Source organism: Gadus macrocephalus, chromosome 2 (assembly GCF_031168955.1).
Source record: "Gadus macrocephalus chromosome 2, ASM3116895v1".
NCBI lineage: Eukaryota > Metazoa > Chordata > Actinopteri > Gadiformes > Gadidae > Gadus > Gadus macrocephalus.
Genome location: NC_082383.1, coordinates 9,031,504 through 9,036,503, shown reverse-complemented (window position 1 = coordinate 9,036,503; position 5,000 = coordinate 9,031,504). Strand labels below are relative to the sequence as shown.

General features: G+C 38.8%; 1 protein-coding gene across 3 annotated transcripts in view; it reads right to left on the bottom strand.

The window, feature by feature from the left end:
* Positions 1-2,099: 2,099 nt before the first annotated feature.
* The window catches only part of LOC132472459 (myocardin-related transcription factor B-like), a 38,364-nt gene continuing 35,463 nt past the window's right edge, over positions 2,100-5,000 (bottom strand). For all 3 annotated transcript variants that reach the window (XM_060072068.1, XM_060072074.1, XM_060072080.1), the window contains exon 20: positions 2,100-5,000. This exon is cut by the window's right edge and continues 819 nt beyond it. The gene's annotated coding sequence lies outside the window, so the exon portion shown is untranslated.

Here is a 5,000-nt window from a genome sequence, read left to right as displayed (position 1 = left end):
CGTAATGAGAGACAGGTGAAACCAATCAACGCAACATGGAACGATCACAGGCGGGGAACACAGGGGCAGGGAAGGATCAGGGCGAGACGTGACGAACAGTAGAGGAGGTAGCAGAAAAGACAGTGGAGGAGGCAGTGAAGGAAACAGTGGAGAGGCAGTGCAGGAGGAGAAAGCAGGACGCTTTTAGTAGAGCAGCCTCCTATGGGTTTACTTAAGTGAGTGCTCAACCAAGTGTCCATTCACCACGCACTCACGCACGCACACAGGTACACACACACACACACGCGTATACACACACACACACACACACACACACACACACACACACACACACACACACACACACACACACACACACACACACACACACACACACACACACACACACACACAGTAGCTGAAAAGGGGCTGATTTGATTCATTCCTTAACCCCCACCAATTTGTCTTGTATTATCAGATTCCATTATCACATTACATTTTTTACTAATCAATTATGAACAATATGTAAAATTGCTGGACACTGTTCAGGTTTCAACAATAATTGTTTGGAGTGTAGGTTTTCTTTTTGGGTCAATTGATTGTGAAACATGATTTGGTGAAGCTTCTCAAATGTCATGTCTTTCGAACCTATTCATTCTCATGTAAACAGGGCAGGCAAAGGGATCCCGTGCCTACCTGCGTCCACTAAACACACTAGGGGAAGCTCAGGCAACCTCGGGTAGTCCACTAGCTAGCCTGGGCCAGTGCCTTTAAGAAAGGCTCGAGATCTCAAGCCTACCCTGCGTAGTATGTGATATCCACTCATTGACCTATAAGAATTATACTGTCAATCATTGCACCTCTCGAAAATGTTTATTTCAGCATTTGAAATTGTTGAAAAAATTGAACTTAACTTCTGTTACTTTTTAGACATCATATTTGATATATTGCAGGGTAGGCTGTGCTTGATAGACATCACTGATTGTATCATAATGTGTTGTTTGCAGGTCGTTGTTAAACCCAATGGAATGATGCCTGCAAGCCTGTGTCTCTAGTCTAGAGCCATACCCCATTGTGTTATCTGAGGTTATGTGTCTGTGTGCATGCGGATGTGTGTGTGCATATATGTATGCTACGGTTGATGTAGGTTTGTCTTTGGGTTGTTATTGCATACCTTTTCCGATCAGGCTGGGTTACATCACCACAAACTGTGTCTGGTTTGTGTGTTTCCGACCTTTTCACCATCGTCCCCCACCATGTAAGAATAAGAGATTTTAGGCCATATATGCATATGAACTCTGTAGTGGGATGGTTTAAATAAAGTAAGAATGTAAATGAAAGAAACAGAACCTCTTTTAAGATTCTTTACCTACTGAAAAACGATTTGCTGAAAAAATTATAACAAAACTAGTTTCCTTGAATAACCAAGATTGACAATGCGTGTCAACACCTTAGCCTGAAGGATCACTTTAATAAAATGTTTAATTAAACTGGGGAAAAGAAGGACATAGCAAACTTTCGCATTAAAATAGGGTAGAGAAGTGTTCTAAAAGGGAAAAAAAAGCTATTTCAAAGTGCAAGCTTCACGCTGTGGTTTTATTTCCCACTAGGACACCGTAAATAGTATTACCTCTCTTACGCTCTCTCTCTAAGTGTGCAGGCCCTGCGGTGTTGATTTGCCGTGCTATGTTTCTGGTTGGCCGTGTATACTGTGCTACAGAAATAACTAAGGCCGGCCAGGAAGCGCTCGTGACAATCTGCATTTCAGCGATTTTATCCAACGTGCCGCGCTCTTCATTACCCCTTTGTCTCTTTGCTTCAGTTTTTTTTTTGGATTTTATGCACACACAAACACCCACATGCACACACACAAACACCCACATACAAACACACAAACACTGTGAAGCAGTGGGGGAGCCATGTAGGAGAGAGAGATAGAGAGGTGGTGGCGATACCAAACGATATACAATGAAAAGCCAGGAAAGACAAAAAAGCAACATGGCAAGTCTTTGTAGATAAAAGGGAGTGCACAATGTCAGCACAGCCTACATAAGCATATTCCCAACTTCCTCTCTCCTAACTAAGGACAACCTTTAACTGGGAACAACAAAAGATCAAAGAATATTTTTGTGTTATTTATTTTAATCATTTCACTTTCGTTCCACTTTATTATTCAATCAATGCAAATATTGCTGCAAACAAATGCCTTACAAATTTGAGAAATGTCTTGTGTTTGAATCAATACAAACTTGTTTGAAGGAAATAGTACACTTACAGTAGGCTATGTATGTACAAGTGGCATAGCAAATAATTAGCAAGAAAACCAACAAAATAGATTAAGGCAGAAAGCATCTTAAATTGAGTATTCCCAAAGTCAAACAAGGTTGAGTCAATGCCAACCTTTGAAGCGTTTGCTGGCCCATCACAGTGAATATGTGCTTGATATCTGCTGAATGGTTAAAACTAAAACTCAGTTAAAGTAAAAGAAACGTCAGAGAAGAAGTTCAATCAACTTTAATTTGCTTACAGAGAGGCGTAGCACAATTACTATTTTTGAGTGTTCACATCCTGATAAGAGTGAGAGTGTGTTAGAATATGGCCCCTCGCCTGTGCGCAACAGTGACCTTATCGAGCTGTTACTTGTTTAACTAAATTAACTTTGAATTTCTTTAAGTTATTGGCTTGCATCAAGTGCAATGTTGAAAAAAAAGGATAGAGAAAGAAAAAATAAAAAATAAAATCATGCCAACTAGCAACAAGCATAGTTCCCTGGATAAGCTAGGTTGGTACAACATTAGCTGCATGAATTGGGCTCCGGCCAATAAGCCTTCGATGTAGAGGAGGAGCTAGAACCTAGATTTATACTTGAAAATGTTTGTGATTATTTTCAGTTCCATGAAAACCTGTTTTGTTACAGAAAACGACCAACAACCTCAAATCCACCCATGTATGCATTTACAGATGATCCAAAACGGCATGTTTATCTTGGTGAGCGACACAACTTTGTATAGCACAGAAAATAGCAACAAACGATAATTTGTTTGTCACAGATTAGTCCTAAATACAATACATTATAGCATATCAATATTTCTACAGTGCATTTTCATCCGTCCATAAAGGAATCTACTCTCTATATAACACAATTCACAACCACAAGGATTTGTTTCAGTTTCGCAAACTCAGTGAGATTGCATCATGTAAGGCCATTGTGAGAGGATAGTCCATGGAGAACACATTGGCAAAAGTACTGATGCAGTACAAGAACAGACATTGTCTAGAATATTATAATACATACGAATTAAGTGTTTTACAAAAATACAGCATGGGTAAATCGCCATATACCCTCCTTTGCTATCTCTATTTTTGTATGGGGTGTGTGTGGGCATGTCGTGTGTGTGTAACTTAATGACACATGCGTGCGCATGCACACACACACACACACACACACACACACACACACACACACACACACACACACACACACACACACACACACACACACACACACACACACACACACACACACACACACACACACACACACACACACACACACACACAGTGAAACCACAAATCTGGTGGTAAAAATTAAGTAGCACCCAATCAACATAAAATATTTATTTGTATTTTACAGCATGCACCATTCTGTGTAAGATTTAAGTTCATGAACGAAAACCCTATTGTGCTATTTTTTCTTTCTTTTTTTACATTCAGGAGAATTAAATTGCATAATCAGTAATAATTAAGTAAGACCATGAGCTTTAAATGATGGCATGCTAAAAATATATTCTGGCTGCAAAAGCCTGATGCTCATAAAACTAAATCCTTCTGCTTCACAAACAATTAACTTTGCGGTCATTTTAATCATCGGGATAATTTACCAAAATGCAAACGAATAAGCATGAAAAAAACAAATGATACATGTGATCAAAAGTTTTGCAGGTTAATAACTTAGCAAATCAATGTATCAAATTATAAAATGTCTCTAGCTAAATTTCATTCCTTTCCATAATACGTTTGTAATTATGTATTGTTTGTGATACATTCACTGTTAATGAAGATAAAATACAACACAAGTTAAACACAGAGTTTTCCACTCTTATGGCTTATGGCTACATTGTAAAACTGCACTGGTGTGACTGTGGCAGCTATTTTCAACAACCCAGTATTGATACCCCATGAACCCATTGAGGACTTTGGTGTTCTCCTTTGTAAACTTTGTGTGTTAAAGCTGTTTGACGTCATTTGATTGACAGTGGGGGGAAAGTGCAAATAGGCAGAAATATATCAAGCCTCCACAACTAGTCCGTTGTGGAGCAATTGTGGATAACAAACCAACTGAGTCTTAAATGTAGATTATCAATCGATAGCTGAGTTAAACAAGAAAATTTGACTTATAATCACGCAGACCACACATCCTGTCTGCATTTAAAACTTGCCAAGGATAAGTCCTTGTCTTAGGCAATCATCAAGAGTGCTGACGCTGCTGCATTTCTAACAAGATTAGCTGTTTTTTCCTGAAAGGAAATTAGAAAAGGTTAATGGCGCTGTATTGAAATGTCTGAATGTGACCTGAAGTTTTGGGGCCCTTTCAAACTCCAACATGAATCATTTCTGTAAAATCACTACTAATTAATCTGATTAAGGATCGTAGAACCTGCCTGAAAAGTATTGTCAGACATTGCATAATCGAGTGCATGATATTGCTTTACTGAAAGGTACAGACCAACTATTGTGATTCAACGTTTTATATTCTCCTGCATGTGTTCCTGTACAGAAGACCTGAAAAAGGACTGTCCATATATGGGCGGTACTCCATAAGTGATGGCAGTGGAACTTTCTCACTTCTGCTAGAAACAAACTAGTGAGATAGGTTTACATAGAATGGTCGCATAGTTTTGCACATCGTTTTTGGGAATTGAGATTTAAAGTTATAATAGGACAAGAAACAGGTCCAACTTGACCTTTATACAGTAGGAAAATATGTAATTTGACTTACTTTCTGTATGAAACACAAATCA